This window comes from Lynx rufus, unplaced genomic scaffold (assembly GCF_022079265.1).
Source record: "Lynx rufus isolate CCGP_SWC_20201006 ecotype Redwood Valley unplaced genomic scaffold, mLynRuf1.p SCAF_16, whole genome shotgun sequence".
Lineage (NCBI taxonomy): Eukaryota > Metazoa > Chordata > Mammalia > Carnivora > Felidae > Lynx > Lynx rufus.
Window position 1 is genome coordinate 53,816,260 of NW_025814830.1, and position 18,842 is coordinate 53,835,101.

The window sequence follows — 18,842 nt, forward strand, 5'->3', positions numbered from 1 at the left end:
AATCCGAAACAGGCTCCAGGCTCCGAGCTGTCAGCCCAGAGCCCGACGCGGGGCTCGAACTCACGGACCGCGAGATCGTGACCTGAGCCGAAATCGGACGCCCAACCGACTGAGCCACCCAGGCGCCCCAGTACTTTCGTATCTACACCAGCTGGGTCAGCTCAGGAGCCTGTCCTGTGTGCAGGTGTCCCCCCGCCAGCCTCGTCCCTGCCCTGCTGTACTGAGCTCAGCCCTCGGGAGTAAATTGGAACGGCAGAGGCCGGTAGGTGTTGAGCTCCCGGATGCTTGTAGCAGTGAAATAAAAGCAACAAAGTAACAAAAGGATTTAAAAAACGGGCTTATGGACGCGAGGCAGCCTGCAGTGCAAACTCGCCCCGTGTGACCTTGGGGAGGTGGCCCCGTGTCTGGTCCATCAAATGGCCAGGGTAGCTGCCATATCGCGTCAGGGGCAGGACCAGGCAAGTTAGTAGATGTGACCTCCCGGCACGGCCCTGGGGTCAGTGAGCCCTGGGCGCTGGTGGCCCTTCTGGTATCATCGCAGGGCGCGAGGCCAGGGCCTCACTGCTCACGCCTCACCTTTGGACTTCCGTCTTTGGCCCGCCTCTAGCTTTGACTCTGCTTCCGGTTCCCTCATTCGAATTCTGCCGTCTTGTCCATTCCGGATGCGTCCGTTCTACCCTGACAGCTGGGTGGGGTCTCCTGCCTGGTCTGGGCCCACCGCGGCAGGGACACATTTGCTGCAGCCACATTTCCACTAAAATATAGCGTGAGTGGGGAGTGGGCAACCCCACACAGACTGCCCCAGGGGAGTCCTCCTGAACAGCTCCGTAGAAAGTTTACTGCACCCCTGCCTCCCTTTGGTTCAGATGCACAGTCGGGGCCTGGCTGCACACACGCCTTGTGTTGTTGTTTTGTGTTGTTTTTTCTTAAATGTTCATTTACTTTTGAGAGGGAGACAGAGCACAAGTGGGAGAGGGGCAGAGAGAGAGAGAGGGAGACACAGGATCGGAAGCAGGCTCCAGGGTCCGAGCTGTCAGCACAGAGCCCGACGCGGGGCTCGAACCCATGAACCGTGAGATCATGACCTGAGCCGAAGTCGGACGCTCAACCGACTGAGCCCCCCAGGCGCCCCTTGCCTTGTGTTTTTTTAATGTCTACTCTTCTTTACAGCTCTAATGGGGCTTAAAAAAAAGAAAAAAAAATTAAAGTCACCAGAACACAGGAAAAATAAACCAAAGATGAGTCCGACCTAAGATTAGGAACAACCGAAGATTTGTTTTCAAATAAATAAAGATCTTCAACTCAACGCTCACAACAAGAAGGCACACATCTCATTCAGTAACCACAGCACACACTTTAAAATGTGCTTTAAAAAAAAAAAAAATGTGCTTTAATTCTGTCCTGGGACCAGTTAAGGGCACAGAAGGGGTGAGGCTGCGGGAGGGGAGCGGAGGCGCAGGGGGAGGAGAGAGGGTGCGAGTGAGGAGGCCGGGAGGGGCGTGGGCCCGGGGGCGCCTCGGGGTGCTGACGAGTCTGCGGGTCTCCGTGCCAGGCTGCCGCGTTCGCCACCAGCCGCCGACTCCAGCCTCGTTAACGCTAACCCCCTCATCTCTGCAGGAAGGAGCCTCATTTCTCCTGGAGACGGAGCTCGCTCGAATTCTGCAGGTCTCAGTACCCGAGAATGGTTTGCATCTTAGAGACTCGTTTTAGAGACTGGAGGTGTCCGTCCAGTTGGCCCCAGAGCCCATCCGTCGTTTACAAGCACGCGGTGGCCTCCTTTCTCTTGGGGCATTGGGCTGTTTATGTCGCCAGCGCCCGAAGAACCCACGTTTTTTACTGTGCCTTCGGAGCGTTTTTCTCTCCGAACCGAATCTCTGTCAGTGTGTTGGGGTCGGTCCTGGTGACGGGTGATAATGAATCACAGGGAAAATAAAATCCCCCGAAGAAAACCAGAGTGAGCGGGGCCGATGGCTTCTCTGCGTCCTGGGTCTGGGTCTCAGTGCGCTCTTCCCGGAGCCGTGGCCACAGCGGGACCTCCTCGTGGGGTTGCCGGCCCGCTCTTGCCCCGGACGGGACGGGATGGGATTAAGTCATGGCTCAGAACTTGAGCTGCAAGCCGGCTCTTCTGAGGTGACCCCCCCCCCCCCGGGGCCCGCCGGGCAGATGACCCACACTGCGTCTTTGCACAGCCACCAGCGCTGACGGCCCCGTGTAGGTTTGTGGCTGGTGTGGAGCAGGAAGGGGTGGGCCCGGCCCTGCCCCCCTTTCACGGAAATGATGAGCTCTCAATAAAACCTTGGGGCGGGGCTGGGCGCAGAGGGCGGGGGGGGGGGGGGGAGGCGGAGCGTAAACTCTAGAGGCTTCTGTGCTTTTACATGTTGCGACGGTGGTGGTTTGGAAAATATTGAGAAAGAGCATGGAGCGGCTGCCGCGAGTCTGCGTGTTCATATGGTTTGTGTTTGACTTGGGAGACCCGGCAACCCAACCCTTTAATTTCACTTGAGTAAAAGTAATTCATCGACCGAGACGCCCTGTCCTACTTAAGTGGGGGCGATGGCCAGGCTGCGCCGTGCTGGGCTGGCGGGGTTGGGGGGGGGCAGCTTGCACCCAGCGGACAGAGCGCAGGGATGGGGGGTGTGCCGCTCCACGGGTGGCTGGGTACCGACACACCCACGGACACGTAGGGAGCCCTCGCAGCTCCCTGGGGTCCCCGCGTTACTCCACTCGGCGCCGTGGGCATCTGGGGCCGGTCATTCTCTGTGTGTGGCGAGGGGTGGCCTCCCTTGCATCCTAGGGGGCTTAGCGTTCTGGCTTCCAGCCCTTCGGGTCGTGACAGCCCAGCATACCTCCCTGCATGGCCCAAGTCACCCCCGGTTGGGGACTGCCGCGGTGGACAGCTTTGACCGTTTGGGCCTTCACGTAAATGCTATTCTATACCACGCACTCTGAATGTTTTCTTTTACTCAGGGTTAGTTCTCCGAAATGAGCCACGTGGGAGGACCACAGTGTGTTGGTGACTCTGTTGCTGATGGAGGGGCCGCATGAAGCTAAGACAGTCCTCTTCTGGTGCACGTGCGTGTCTGTTTCTCTGGGGCAGGGGGGTGGGGGGCTCAGGAGGGCAAGTGCAAGGTCCTGGGGTGACCCTACAGTGCACGTCAGCGGACAGTGTCACCCAGTCTTCTGAGACTACCAGCCGGGAGAGAGGACGCCGGTCGAGGCGCTCCCGTCACGGTCGTAAACGCACTGCGGGGTTAGCGCAGTCCTTTCGGCGGGCTCAGAGTCCCCTCGTGTTAGAATTCACAGTAGGGAGGTTTAAGGTCACGGAAATAGGGCCGGAGCCTGCCGGTATTTCAGTCATGCCGCATCGACTCCCACATTACCCTCGAAGTGATCAACTCTCATGGTTGAAAATGCCCTGAAAGCATCGATCGAAGGCGTGCCGCGTAGTCAAACGCCAGGCGAAACAGGTCCCGTTGAGTCCTCCCCCGGGGTCGTCCTGATGCTCCCAGACTCTTGGAGCAGAGGGGGATGCGTGAGTCCCAGGTGAAAACAAGGAAAATGAAGGTGAGCTCGCGGGGCTGGGCAGAGCCGCCCCGTTCCGCCCATCGTGGCACACCCCGCCTCCTCCGGCTTGCTCCCACCCCGATGTCACGGCCTCTGTGGGACGGGCAGAGAGCGGTTTCCCGTTTTTCTGGATGGAGTTGGTGTGAGGGACGAGGCTGGCCACCGGGAGGACAGCCCCGCCCGTGTCCGGCCTGAAGCTTTCCCGGGGGGCCAAGGGCCGACGTCCATGCAGCCCCACCGCACCTTGCCGTGACACGTTTGCCACCTTCGGAGCCCGTCCCCGAAGGCCAGGGCGGAGCCCCGAGAGCAAATACCCTCGTCTAAAAGCATCCCCAGTGCTCGTCTTTGTAGGTTGCTGGCTAGAACCTATCTGTACGTGTATCCCGAGGTTTCTACGATGGGTGTTTTTTACTTTTGGAAGCTTAAAAATGCTTTGACCCTCTCTCTGTGTCTTCCAGCCGGAGTTGGCAGGCCAGGCCAGCCGGAGCCCCTCCTGTCCCCTTCCTGAAGACCGAGGGTCCTGGTTCCCCAGGACGTGCAGTTTGGTTTCGTTGCGACCCGGGGGACTTCTTTTGCGTCCAGTAATCGGGGACACGTCTGCCAAGCGTGTGCCTGCTTGGACTTCAGTGCTGGTCTGAGAAGGGCCGTGAGGCTCCCGGCGGGCGCCCGGAGGGCAAGTGTCTAATTGCACGTTTCAGACGCGGGGCGTGCGAGCCCCCGGGCGTCGTGTGCCGTTCCGTTGGGGTGAGCTCAGCACAAACAAAAGGCTAAACCTAAGGATTAAGTTCTCCTTCAAATACTTACGGGTTTCCAGCTTCTGGGGAAAATAGGCATGGGAAAAATCTCTTTGGGGTTTCATGAAACACTTGGAAAATAAATCTGAAAAAACATTTTCCAAACCCGGGATGGTTCCAGCCTGAATCCCAGTTGATACTTAATAACTAGGTCTATAGGGGCTTTGCCAGTCCGCTCGGAGGGCTGTAAACGGTTGTAAACGGCTAAGGAGACCTCTCCTGGGGATTTGTGCTGGTGCAGATGGGGTCTGGGGGTCGCTGATCTAGCAAACCTCCGCCATCACAAAACAGCCTTCCCCACCCGCCTCCCGCCCCTGCCCAGAAATACTCGCCCTGAGTCCACTGTTAACCATCACCAGAATCAGGTCTTGGGGCAGCTTCAGTTGGATTTATTCATTCTTCAAACCGTTACTGAGCACCAGCTCAGGGCCATGATTGGCTTGTAGTTGCGGGGAGATCAGAAGTGAAAGGAGGTGAGAATTTCGCCCATTTTGATGAAGTCACAGTCAGTGGGAGGACACTGGGCCCGGGGCCCGGGACTGGGAGGGAAGCAACGGCGTGCGCTCCGGTCCCAGCACAAGAGGAGGGGTGGGAGAGCCCAGAGGGAGGGCAGACTGTGCATAAGAGCGGGGGGGGGGGGGGAATGGCGGGTGGAGGGTAGGGTGGGGGGTGGGAGAGCCCAGAGGGAGGGCAGATTGCACAGGTGCAGAGCAAGTTCAACCTTCCTCTTTCTCACAAGTATTTTCTGTCTTCTGGGTCCTTTGCTTTCCCCATTGGCTTTACTTTCAGCTTGCCTCTGTCTACAAAAACTGTGCTGGAATTTTCTTTGGTAATGTGTCAAGACCTAGAGATCAATTTGGGGAGAATTTGCAACTTAGTGACGTCGAATCTTCTGGTCCATAAGCACCGTACCTCTCCGTTTATTTAGGCCTTTGATTTCTTCCATGGGTGCTTTCAGGAAACCTACCAATCATGTTTAAATTTAGATTTATACCTAGGTATTTCATTTTGGAGGAGCAATCGTAAATGGCGTTATTTTTGAGATGTCTGTTATCACTTGCTTATTGCGAGTGTATAGAAATAGGATTGAACTTTGTTGGCCTTGTATCCTGAGACTTGGCTCAACTCATTTCAATCAGCTGCTTTTACACGTTCCTTAAAATTCTCTACGTGGACAGTGATGTATGCAAACAGGGACAGTTCTGTTTCTTCTGTTCTAGTCTGTTTCATTTTCTTGCAATATCTCGCTGGCTGGGCCTTCCAGTAAAATGTAGCTTAGGAATGGTGTGTGTGTGTGTGTGTGTGTGTGTGTGTGTGTGTGTGTGTGTGTGCGCGCGCGCGCGCGTGTGTGTATTTTGTTTCCGAATCTATGGGAGGTCACTTGGTCTCTCTCCATCAGGTATAATCAGGTATATGCTAACTAAGGACTTTTTGTAGACGTCCTTAGTCACATTAAGGAAGTTCCCTTCTCTCTGCTTTCTGCGCGTTTTTATCATGAACGGGTGTTGAATTTTGTCAAATGCTGTTCTGCACCAATTTTTTTTTTCTTTTTTTTTTTTGTTCTGCACCAATTTTGATATGATCGTGTGTTTTCTTCTTTAGTCTGTTAATACGATGGAGTATGTCAATTGATTTTTCCTTTTCTAATACGTTGCCAGCCTTGCACTCCTGGGATAAACACCATTTGGTCACGATAGATTCTATTTTTTATGTAATGCTGGATTCAGTTTGCTAATATCTGTTGAAGAGTTTTGTGTCTGTGTTCATGATGCACACGGGTCTGTACATTGTCCTGTTTTCGTATGGTTTGGGCGTCAGAATAATACTGGTCTCACGACATCAATTGACGAGGATTTCTTTCTCTTTCATTTTCTGGGAGACACTGGTGTAGGATTGGTGTTGTTTCTTCTTTAAATATTTGGGAGAATTCACCAGTAAAACCATCTGGGCCTGAAGATTTCTTGTCTTTAGCTACAAGTTCAGTTTCTTTAAGATACGGTCCAAGAAACAGGACTCGTGGGCGACTGGTTCATCTTGGATGAGTTCTGGTCGTCTGTGCTTTATCGGGAATTTTTCTCATTCATCTGCATCGTTGAGTTTATGTGCATAGAGATACTTAAAGTGTTCTCACATTACCCTGTTAGTGTCCGTGAGGTCTGGTGATAGGCCCCTTTTATTCTGGGTATCGGTCATGAGTGTCTCCCCACCCCCCACCCCATCTCTCCCCCTCCCCCCGCTTTTTTGTCAATCGTGCTAGAAGTCTGTCCAGTTTTATTGGTCTTTTTTAAAGTACCAGTTTCTGGTTTCATTGCTTTTCTCTCATTTTCTCTTTCCAATGTCATTGACTTTTGCCTTTCATCTTTGTTATTTCCTTCCTTCTGCTCACTCACAGGGCATGACTCATGTAGGGAGTGAATGCGCGCTCAGCCAAGAATCTCTATTTTTAATACTCACGGCGAGTGCCACCGCTCATTAAACGCGTACTTGCACGCTCCACCTCGGGCGCTCACCAGGTCCTAAGCACTTCACGGTCCCCTCGTGTAGCTGCACCGCAGCCCCGTGGGGTAGATCGTGCTCACGACCCTCACTGAGAGGCAGGAAGAGTGGGGCCCAGAGAAGGGAAGTGACTTTCCCAAGGGCACACAGCAAGGAAGCGCTGTGGCAAAGACTCCAACACGGTGCCCTTTTCGTGGTGCCTCTTAGGATAAATGAAGAAAATAAAACGCCGACGTGCCCCAGGTAAACACAGCAGGCCAGCTGAGCTTGATTAAGAGTTCTGGGAAGCCGGACACACACCGGAGTCGGCTCCTTTTCGGACCACGTCACTCTGGGGAACTTCTTAACCTTCCCTTCCGCTGACCCGGCCCGGTCTTGGGCAGCAGCACTGACTCAGAGAGGTCCGGTTCTGAGGAGGTAGGGCCAGAAATTTCCCCGACTCCGTCATTTCGATGAATCTCGGAAACAGGTCACGGCAGGGGCGGGGGTGGGGGGGCTCGCACAGCTGCAAGGGCTCGATCGGGTTGCTGCTGTTACTGAATAGCTGGCAGCCCGCCTCCCTTTGCCCTGGGGTCATAATGAGCCCAGAGGGTGCAGCTAGGGGTGCGGACTGTTGGACAGATAGGTGTCCTTCTGCTGCAGGTTCCCGGGATGCCCTGTCGTGGCAGGTCGCCATCAGCCTACGTTGAACGGTGCCCTGGGGGGGCGGGGAGGGGGGGGAGCTCCCGGCTTGCACGTGCCACTCTGTCCTCCCTCTGCGGGACGCCCTGCCACATGCCTCCCTTCGGTCCCTCTGGCCCTTCCTCTCTCCCTTCTTGTTTTTTTCTCCTCTTCCCTCCCACTCATTTTTCTTTCATTTTCCTGTTTTGCACATCTCCCTCTAAAGCAACACATGCTCGCTGTAAGCAATTTTTTGTCAGGCATGGAACAGCGGGAAAGAAATGATTCCATAATCTCATTCACATGACCCTGTATTTCTTTTTGGCCTTTTTTTTTTTTTTTAACGTTTTATTTATTTTTGAGAGAGACGGAGAGACAGAGTACGAACAGGGGAGGGGCAGAGAGAGAGGGAGACACAGAATCCGAAACAGGCTCCAGGCTCCGAGCTGTCAGCACAGAGCCCGACGCGGGGCTCGAACCCATGAACCGTGAGATCAGGACCCAAGCTGAAGTCAGATGCTTAACTGAGCCACCCCGGTGCCCCTCTTTTTAGCCTTTTTATGCTCCTTTTATATATTTAGGATTTCAGTATATAGTTTTATGTATTTATTTATTTATTTATTTTGAGAGAGAGAGAGGGAGAGTGAGCTAGTGGGGGAGGGACAGAGAAAGAGAGAGAGAGAGAGAGAGAGAGAATCCCAGTCCACACTGTCCATGCAGAGCCTGACTTGGGGCTCGAACTCATGAACCACGAGATGGTGACCTCGAGCCGCAGTCAGAGGCAGGACACTTAACCGATTGGGCCACCCAGGTGCCCCTGTGTATTTAGGATTATACCCCTGATATGATGTTGTTTTTCTCTACTTTTTGCTTAGTGTATTTCACAAGCTTTTCTCCGGGGCCACGGAAAACACCATCATGGTTCAGGGTGGTTCTGGGGATTTCACTGTGCATCTTTAATTTACTGCAGCTTAGTTGAGGTTACTAGTGAATGACTCCAGGAACATGCAGGAACATTGCAACAGTACATTCCCATTTATTTCCCCTGCCCCCCTCAACTTTGTGCCCTTGTGGTCCATACACACTGTAAACCCAGCAAGGCAGTATTACAGTATTTGCTTTAAAAAAAGTTTTTTGTTTTTTTTTTATTATTCTTTATTTATTTTTGAGAGAGACAGATCATGAGCGGGGGAGGAACAGAGAAAGGGAGACCCAGAATCCGAAGCAGGCTCCAGGCTCCGAGCTGTCAGCACAGAGCCCGACGCGGGGCTCGAACTCACAGACCGCGAGATCGTGACCTGAGCCGAAGTCGGACGCCCAACCGACTGAGCCACCCAGGCGGCCCTTCATCCCTTTGCTTTAACCTGTCTGGGGCCTTGTATCTCAAGTTGGTTTCTTGCAGACAGCACATCATGCCTTGCCTTTTCGTACAATCTGATAGCCTCTGCATTTCAGTTGGATTGTTTAGACCATTTATGTTTAATATAAATATTAACATAGTTGAGGTCAAACCTGCCTTCTTGTTCTTTGTTTTCAGTTTGTCTCACATCTCCTTTGACACTTTGTTCTCATTTTTCTTCTTTTAGATTAATTGCAGGGCTTGTCTGATTCCAATTTACCTTTATTATTTGCTTGCAGATATTTACAAAGCTGAAAGTTCATTAGGGGATGTAGAGAAAGGAGAGGTTTTCCCTAAAATAATGAGACCAAATTCCAAGACGATTGGTTAAGGAAAAGGTCAGTATGACAATGCATATTTGGATTTGCCCCTGGTTACCATTAGGAAACAGAATACACAACACCAGAAGCATTTTATTCCTTAAGCTCACAGTTGTGGTGTCGATGGTTGGAATCCTCAAAGGAACAAAGTGGAGAGTCCTGGAAATTTGGGAGAAAGTAGGTAATGGCACAGAAGCTCAGCCAACGGCAATGACGTGCTCACCTCTCTCCCCTTCCCTGTGGTTCTCCTTCCTTCCCTCATGCTAAGCCTCTGTCTCTCCGGAGCGATGTATTCCATGATCCAAAACTGCCCTGGCCAAAGGCTATTTCTCTTAACTAGTGTTTTCCATTCTTACGTTGTTAAGTTCTTGGGGTGGCCTGTACATCTCTCTGACATACCAATTTTGGGGGAGCATTTTGGGCCCAACAATGTGCCAGAGGTACCATACCCGGAGCTTTACCTGCATTAATTCATCTCCTTCTCCCAACAACACTCTGAGGTTCACATTGTTGTTAGCCCCACTTTGTGGGGCTCAGGCCCCTAAGAAAGCGGCTGGGCTTTAAGCCTGGGGTGTCCAGTGATCAGAACCCACGGTCTTAACTTCTAAGCTGTCCCAGAGAGGGCCCGTCCTGCTGGGATCTCCTAGGTCTGTCTTTCCTTCCTCTGGCTGAAATGAATAATACGTAATTTCACGAGGCCTTCTAAAAGGCCTTCCCCTTCAACTGTGGGCCCTGTGCTCGTGCTGAGGAGGCAGCGGGAGTGAGACGTGGTCTCTGTACCGCGTCCGGTGCGGCCTGGCTAGGGGACACCTGCCGGAGGCGAGCCCGCTAGTGCGTCGAGTGGGGCCACTAAGAGGATATATCCAAGCGCCAATTCCCAGAACTGGTGAATGTGACCTTGCTTGGGCAGAGCGTCTGCAGATGTGAGGCCAGCAGCAGAGCTCTCAGGCCAAGATCGTCCTGGATCACCTGGGTGGGCCCCAGAACGCAGTGACGAGTGTCCTTGTAGGAAGAGAAGGCTACAACAGGACGGAGGCAGAGACGGGGGTGATGTGGCCACAGGGACACCTGGAGCCACCAGCAGCTGGAAGAGGCAGGGAGGGTTCTCCCCTAGGTCCTTGGAGGGTGCCTGGCTCTGCTGACGCCTTGAGTTTGGACTTCAGGCCCCCGGAAGTGGGACAGAGGAAACCCCTGTTGTCTTGAGTGCCCCCCACCCTCGTTTGTGGGGACTTGTTCCGGCAGAGCCCCAGATTACTAACCTTGGCTCCTGTGCCTCAGAGATGGGTCTGGGGACCTGGGGGTGGGCCGTCCCCCCATCAAAACCGCAAGGACCCCGAGCTCCACCCCCGTTGGCATCTCAGGAAGGGGAGAGCTGAGGGAGACCCAGCGGCGGGAGGCTCTCCCCGCACCGCCCCACCTGCCCGTTACAGAAGGTACACACATCTCTGAGCGAGCGGCTGCCCCGTCCACGCACGTGAGAGGTGCGTGGAGCTTGGTGGCTCAGGGAGACACCGAGGATGCCCTGGGCTCTCTGCCCGTGGCCCGGTCGGGGCTCCTGCAGGCGCGTCCAGGCTCCCCAGATGGTGACAGGCCGGCTGCTGCCCACCGGGACCCTGCAGGCACTCCAGGGCGCGGGGGGTGCCGTGACGGCCACGAGGGCCAAAGCGCCCCCCCCCCCGAGTGGCTCACAGGAACCTCCCAGAACACGCAGAGGCTGAGACTGGGGGGACTGGGCTTGCACCTGGAAAGTGTTACTCGATCGCGGGAAAAATCATAAGGGCAAACCCGGGGCCCTTCTGGTAAAGGGGCGCCTCTCGGAGCCGGATGACTCCGGGCCAGGCCGGTGCTGGGTGGTCCGCGAGCTGCCCAGCCTGCATAGCCCTCCGCCTGGAAGCCGCTCTGCGCTGTGCTGCCCCGTGGGGCTTTCCCGCCGACGGGCGGTGCAGGGGCCCCCGGCCCAGCTCTGCAGCCCCCGTGCCCGTTGGCAGACGCAGCCGATCGTGGGTCTGTGTCCGTGTCCTGTAACGAGTTCTGCGGGTCACAAGTCCAGGATGGGCCTCGCGGGGCCAAAGTCAAGGTGTGGGCAGGGCTGGCTGTGCTCCTTCCAGAGGCTCCAGGGAGAGTCCGCTTCCTGGCCTTCGCTAACTTCCAGAGGCCCCCCCCCCAACGTCCCTTGGCTTGTGGCCCCTCCTCCGCCGTCAGTGCATATCGCGCCCACCTCTGCTGCAATCACCACGTCACCTCCTCTCTGATCTCTGACTCCCCTGCTTCCCCACCTGGTCACATTGGACCCATGGGGTAGTGCAGGATAATCTTGTCACTTCAACATCCTTAATCACATCGGCAAAGTCCCTTTTGAGGTGTGTGGTAGAACAGAGCCCTCCCCCCACCAAATGTGACCTTGTTAGAAAACAAGGTCTGCGAGGTGTGAAAATGGGAGCAAGCCGAGGTCGTAGTGGGTCAGGATGGGCCCTGATCCAGGCAGGCACCGGCGTCTTCGGAAGGGAAGGGAAGTCTGGACCAGGGCGCACAGGGAACACGGCCGCCTGAAGATGCAGACAGAGACCGGGGCCCGAGGAGACAACGCCAGCAACTGCCCACGGCCAGCGGGAGCTGAGAAAGGAGCATGCTGACACCTTGATTCCGGACTTCTGGCTTCCAGAGCTGGGAGAGCACGAGTTTCTGTTGCTCTGTTGTCCCCGCCCCACCTTTGTGGCTCTTTGTCACAACAGCCCCAGAAGAAGGCATCCTGTGACCTAATATTCACGGGGGCCAGGGAGCAGGAAGGGACCTCCTCGGGGGCCATTATTCAGCCGACCACAGAACCTCAGAGGTGAGGAGGAGCACCCATGTGGGGGGTGGACCGCAGGCTGGAGGTTCTGGGGCTCACAGCCTCAGCTGTGCACGCATGCGGGATGAGCAGCCCCTCTGGGCCTCGGGTCCTTCAAGGGAGAGGGGAGGAAACAGCACATGCCCTGCAGTATGTGTGTGGACTGCACAATAGACTGCAAGGGCCGTATTGTAAGTAAGCTCTTAGTCCAAGAGGACTGAGTGGGCACCTGAGCGTCAGGTGGGGGCTCGGGGCTGGGGGCCAGCTGGGCCCTCAGGGGGAAGGAACAGTTGGTTCCCTGTCCTCTGATGACAAAGCAGGGGTTGAGTCAAGGTCAGTTCAAGTTTCCAGCTCAAAGGTGTGGAGAAGCAGGGAGGTGGGACCGCAGCCTTGCATGGCTCTGCTTGGGCTCTGTGACAATGTGCCAGACTGGGGCGGGGGGAAGGGGGCGCCGGGGGGCTTCAACAAGAGAAATTGATTTCACACCAGTCAGGATGACCTCGTTTTACCTTAATTACCTTTTTTAAAGAAGGCTTTATTATTTATCTTTTTTAATGTTTATTTTTGAGAGAGAGACAGAGGGCAAGTGGGGGGAGGGGCAGAGGGAGAGGGAGACACAGATCCAGAAGCCGGCTCCAGGCTCTGAACTGTCAGCACAGAGCCCGACGCGGGGCTCGAACTCACGAACCGGGAGATCCAGACCCGAGCCCAAGTCGGACGCTTAACCGACTGAGCCACCCAGGCGCCCCTAAGATTTGCCTTTTTAAGTAACCTACGCTCCGTGTGGGGCCCCAACTCACAACCCCAAGATCAAGAGTCACACGTCCGCTGGCTGAGCCAGCTGGGCGCCCCTCCTCAGTGACCTTTTTAAAGGCCTATCTCCCTGTGCCGTGTGGGTGGCTCACTTGGCTAAGCGTCCAGCTCTTGATTTTAGCTCAGATCATGATCTCAGAGCTGTGGGATCAAGCCCCTTCCTCTGAGCGTGGAGCCTGCTTGGGATTTTCTGTCTCTCTCTGCCCCTCTTCTGCTTGTTCCCCCTTTCTCTCAAATAAACGTTAAGAAAGAAAAACCTGTCTCCAAATACAGTGCCCTTCTCAGGTCCTGGGGGCTGGGACGTCAACATGTGAATTTGCAGGGGTGGGGGTGGGGATGCCATATCAGAAGCATGGAATATTCCCCAGGATTTTTTACTGGAGCCTTGGCTGTTTGGAGGGGAAATGGATGGCCTTCAGAATGATCTCTCCTTGACAACGGTGGTCACGCCATGACAGGTCTTTTAGCGTTCGCTGCGCGATAAAGCATCCCAAACCGTAGGGGCTTCAAACGACGGCGCCGTGTCCTTCTCACGTTCTGTAGGGTGGGAGTCTGGTCCTTCCGTGGTCTCGCTGGGCTCGCGCGAGCAGCTTGAGTAGGGCTGGGGGTCCAAGGTCAGTCGTTCGAATGGTGCTGGCTGACAGCTCAGCGCCCTGGTCTGCCTCCATGTGGCCGCTCAACCTCCAGGAAGCCGGACTGTGCTCTTGCACAGCTGTCCCCGGTCTGAGAGCGCGAGAGCAGAGGCTGCGCGGCCCTTCGGCCCCAGGCTTGGAACGTGTACCCCTCATTTCACCACGGCCTGTTGGCCACCGTGAATCATGTGGCCAGCCCACGCGCAAGAGAAATCCCCTCCACCTCTTGGTGCTCCAAGGGGCAGGGTCACGCAAGGGACAGGACACGGGGACGCAGGGTTCCCTGGGAGCCATCGTCATAGCGATCTCTAACGACCTACACGGGCAGTTCTCTTCTGAAGGGACATTTGCATCTTCCGCCTGCGTTGAAAGCAAGACCTGATGAGCGCCAGACCCATTACGGAATGAGGACCGTGATCCCGAATACCCGCCCCCGGGACGAGGTCGTTCTTACGCTCGTCCCCGGGTCGAAGCACCTGCTGGGACTTGGCACGTCTGCGGGTCCCGGCCTGCCGCCCGCTGTTGGTTCCTCCCCCCCAGGGCGGCTTGGGCTTCCTGACGGCAATGGTGGGGGGCTTCCGCGAGGGGCAAGCGTCGCTTCTGCCACATTCTTGGTCATGTAGTGCAGAGTCGAGGGAGGAGGGTCCTTCCCAAACTCACGTCTACCCGGGACCTCAGAACGTGGCCGTATTTGGAAGAAGGATCTTGACAGATGCCATGAGATGAGATGCCATCAGAGTTGCCGTGGCTCTAATCGTACGTGGCTGGTGTCCCTCGAAGAAGACGAGATCCGAACAGAACAGAAACCGGAGGAGGCAGGAATCCCCCGCCTTCAGGCTCCAGAGGGAATACGGTCCTGCCGACACTGGGTTTCAGACGCGGGGTTCTGGGCGAGGACAAATTCTGGCGCTTACAGTACCCCCCCCCCGTCCGTGGTCATCTGTCACCAGATGTACTCACGCACCCTGCTTTTCAAACGTTGACCACAGACTTACTTATTTGACTGTTTTCTGGGGTGGGGTGGTGAGGGGGGGTCATGCTTGGCAGGGACAGCGTTTATAGGAACGGGAGTGTGGACAACTTGGAGAACGAAGATAGAAGGGTTGATACTGTGGATTCTCAACCGTTACTAGCTCATTCCCGGCCACAGCACCGTAACGTGCGCTATTCGTATTCCCGTCTACAGGTGAGGAGACGGGGGGACAGAGACGTCAAGGCAGGCGTGATGGAGCTTGGATTCAAGGCCCCACGGGGCATCTGGAAGCTCGGGCCGTGCGGAGGTGTGCGAGGGCCCCTCCCCAGCAGGGGGCGCGGTGCTGCCCTCAGGGGCCCAGCTCACAGAAGGACCCAGCACAGGCCCTGGGGGACCCGGGAGATGAGCAGCATCTGGAGGCTTGGCTTCCTCCCAGGCTGACAGAAAGGTTTAGAATCTTCCGGAAACACCACACCCTGGGCGTGACACTCCGGGCCAAGCCTCCCTGGAAAAGCCTGATCGTGACCCAGGGAGAAAGCAATCACCGTGGCAGCCTTCACCAAAAGAGCCGGGTTTCCTGAAGAGTTTCCAGTCATGGTCGTGGCGTCCTCTGGCCTTGATGCCTTGATGCCTGGAGATGGGAGAGGGAGGGCGCGGAAACCCCGATGGTGGCGGGAACCCAGGCGTGTCTCGGACGCTGGCGTGGGCTGACCACGATTAACGTCAAAGCAGGATGAGCAGGGGGCCTCGTGAAACTACAAAGTGGGGTCCCCCCTTTCGGAAGGATGTGAAGACTCCTCGGGGGCCACCCCCACCAGCCTGGTCATCGGGCCCGTCCCCCCAGCCCGTGGCGCCTGGGTGTCACTCGATTGACCAGGGTGGACGTCCGCTCCCAAACAGGGCCAGTTAGATTCTGTCTCCGGGATTCACGACTGGGAGGTGCCTGGGCCCAGCCTGACCCGTCCGTGGAAGTAGGGGGGTGTGGCTGTGCTGGTGTGATGGTCACGTCCACAGGAGGTGGAGGAGGCCTGGCCGCAGAGGGAGGGCGGAAGGGCCCCCAAATCGGGGCTGTGAGAAACGCACACGAAGCATCATCGCCTTCCAGGACCGACTCTGGTTCTTTGAGGGTCTTGGCTGTCCTTGGGTTCCATACCAAGCTGCCACCCTTCCAGAAGCCCCTTCTCTGCCTCCGCTGACTTGCGCGCGCTACAACCTCACTCCGTCAGGACCTTGCCCCAGGTCTCCCCACCGGCGGGGCCTGCACGGCCCCCGAAGAGTTGCCTGTCAACAGCAACTTGTCCTCTGTTAGCAAGCCAAGCAACCCTACCCCCTGAGGTCCCGGAGGACCACACGATTGTCACCACCATCGCTCATGACCCTCTTACCCTCTGGTTCCTCTTTCAAAGCCGTGCCCGTCGCAAAATGGCACCCCCTCCACGTCTCCTCGTCTCAAATCGTCAGTGGCCTTTCATGCCAGTTGAGGCGCAGTGAGGTTCGATTCTGCAGCTGCTCAACGGGTGTGGCAGGAACAGACCAGAAGCTGGAAGTCCCCTGGGCTCTTGATGTCCAGCCCAAGAGCTTCTGATGAAAACAGCTGGTGCAGAAGATGTTGGTGTGAGTCCAGACCCACCAGCCCTGTGGTGACCACGTCGAGATAGGAAGGAAAGACCAGGTCTTTGCTCCGAATGGTGGAACCTTCGGGACCATCTGGTGCGACCCACTGTTCCGCACTTGTGTGTCTGGCCCTCTGAGCAGCCCACCTGGGCTCTGAGAGCAAGTGGGCAGAGGGAGGGACCTTCTGGATTTCGGGACAGGCTTGCATACATGCTCCCTCTTCAGGCTATGCTCCATTATAGCCCGAAAGACGTTCCTCTGTCTCAAATGCTCCATGACTTGACTCCTGCCGGGCTAGCAAGAAGGATCCTTGGCTGAGAGTTCCAAGGAGAGAAGTGGCCAGTCCCTTCCCACGAGGGCTCGGGTACATCTTGGCCCTTTCCCATTCAGGGCCTCTCAGGAACCCACATTCCCCATGACACATCATCTGATTCAAATTCGCATATTACTTTGTGGAAATTAGATTCTGAGATTGCACAATGATGGAAAACTGTTCACCAAAATCACAATTTTCTGTCTCTTGTTTTACTTGGTTGGCTCTAATAGCAACGATATTAACTACTTCCTGCTACGGGCCAGATCCGGTTCTAATTATTTTCCCTTAATTAATTTATACCTTCAAACGATTTAACGTTTTAAAGGCAGCCCACAGGGAGAAGGATGCCATTGTCATCACCCTCATTTTACAGACGGGGACCTGAGCACAGGCCAGCAGCTTGAAAGCGGAGGCGTTGGGATTGGGACCCAGCCTGACCGGTTCCAAACGATGGCACCAACCAGCGAGTTATGGACTCAGTCTGTCCCCTGGGAGGCAGCTGTCGCCCAGAGAGTTCCAGTGGGTTCAGCAAAGACACACAGCTGTGCATGGTGGGGTCAGGATTGACACTCATCCATGGAGGTGGAAATATGGTGCCCATTCCACTGGACCACTTAGCTTAGCCCCCTAAGAAGAATGGATTCTCTTCTGTTGAGGGTCTGCTCGGGGCCAGGCCGTGTGTTGTCACGTATCTCGTCTGCAAACACTTTGATCTCCGGCTGTTGAGATGTGTGACCGACGTCCTGTCTCCTTGACCCTCGGCAAGCTCTGTGATTCGACTGAGAGGATGGCAGAAGTGAGCTGAGGGGACGACAACGTGAGTCCAAACCCCAGTTCCTCCCCTCGGGAGCAGTATGGCCTCTGTGCCTTTCCTGACGACAGCGACACCAGCCTTGGAGAATTGTTGGGGGTCGGGGGAGGCCCGGTGCCTGAGAAGCATCTCTTCTGCTTGGGGTTTGTCCTTTGTCAAATGGGGCACATGTTCTGGACCTGTCTGCGCACCACTGAATACCCCACGGTGTTTGGAACAGAACCTGGCACACAGTAGGTGCTTGCTTAGTCAGTATTAGGTGAACGTTGAGCTGGCATGATGCTGCAAAAGTGAGAAAAGTGAAGGAAACAAACGAAGGTAACAGGAGGCCTGTGCCGCTCTTTATTTGCTTTTGAGCTGCACCAAAACCCTGGGCAAGCGTTGCGGATTTCTGAATCTGTGCGTCACGTGCCCTGCCAGTCATCGAAGGGCCTTCCCTCGTCCCTGCCCCACTCGCTCTCCATCAGTGTACCCCCATATGCTCTGACCTTTCCGGGTGCCCCTGACATGGGAGATCCCAGAGGGGCCTGTCCGCCCTGCTGGTGCTTCAGAGCACAGGGGCTGGTGCAGAGTGCTGGACTCCTGGCGGTCTTCGTGCAGGGACGGGCGCCATGAGGACAGGCTCTTCCTGCCCTGGTCCGCACACAGTCGGTCCACCCCCTCCTCTAGTCCCTTAGCCCCTCTAGCCTTGGTTTCTTCACCTGCTGGCCAGGGCCTTAGATTTTTGTGTTTCAAAGGCAGTTTCTCCTGGCTCTAAATTGACCAGGTAGTTACCTGCACCGGTTAAGGACGCTAAATGCCTGCGGGCATAATGTAGCTAGACCAAGCCTACTGCTGGCCAGCAGCGGGACTCCGGGCACTCTGTTCTCCAGGTCTCAGCTGTCTGATCTGTGAAACGGGACCACTTCCACCACACCACTGGATTCCTGTGAACGTGTTCTGGGATCATGAAGGTCAAGTGCCCAGTCTGGACCATCGCTTAACTGCCCCCATCCGGGACCATCTCTTGAGGCTTCCTTCCTTTCTTTATCTGCACGCTGGGAATGTGCTTGTGTACGTGTGTGTGCTTGTGGCCGTGTGTGTGCGTGTGTGTGTCTGTGCGTGTGATGAGTGGAGTTTTCTACCACCGTGTGGAGGATGGGAGTAAATTCAGCAAATGTGTATTCTGTGCCACAGTTTACGGAGCCCACACCCTTCCCGGTTTTATTTGCTGCAAACCCGGGAGGTCACTTCCCTGTTCCCATTTTCCACTTGAACCACAGGGAGATGGGATTTGGTAAGTTTGCAAACTCCTGGTGGAAAGTGCTTGGCGCCCCGCCGGGCGCATAGTAAGCGCTCAGTGGAAACGGTACTTTCATGGTCGCAGTGAAGAAACTGCGCGCGTCCGCGTCCTGTCCTCCTCCAGCCAAGATCTCTGGTCGCCTGCTCCGGGGGCCCCCCCACCCCGCCCGCCCGGATCGGCGCCTGCGGCTCTCTCCGGGAGGGACGGGCGGGGCCGGGGCGGGGCCTCGGCTCCACGGCCCTATCAGCGCTGCTGGCCGCCGGGGGGGCGTGGCGCGAGGAGCCTACAAGAGGCGGCGCGCGGGGCCCGTGCGTCCACTACATCCCTCCGCTGCCCCC

The 18,842-nt window shown here is 56.0% G+C and overlaps 1 long non-coding RNA gene across 1 annotated transcript; it reads left to right on the forward strand.

The window, feature by feature from the left end:
- Positions 1 to 2,356: 2,356 nt before the first annotated feature.
- On the forward strand, positions 2,357 to 4,486 carry LOC124511933 (uncharacterized). Its single transcript, XR_006961988.1, has 3 exons — positions 2,357 to 2,451; positions 2,968 to 3,072; positions 4,023 to 4,486. It is a non-coding gene; the product is annotated as an uncharacterized LOC124511933 (long non-coding RNA).
- The last annotated feature ends 14,356 nt before the right edge of the window (positions 4,487 to 18,842 follow it).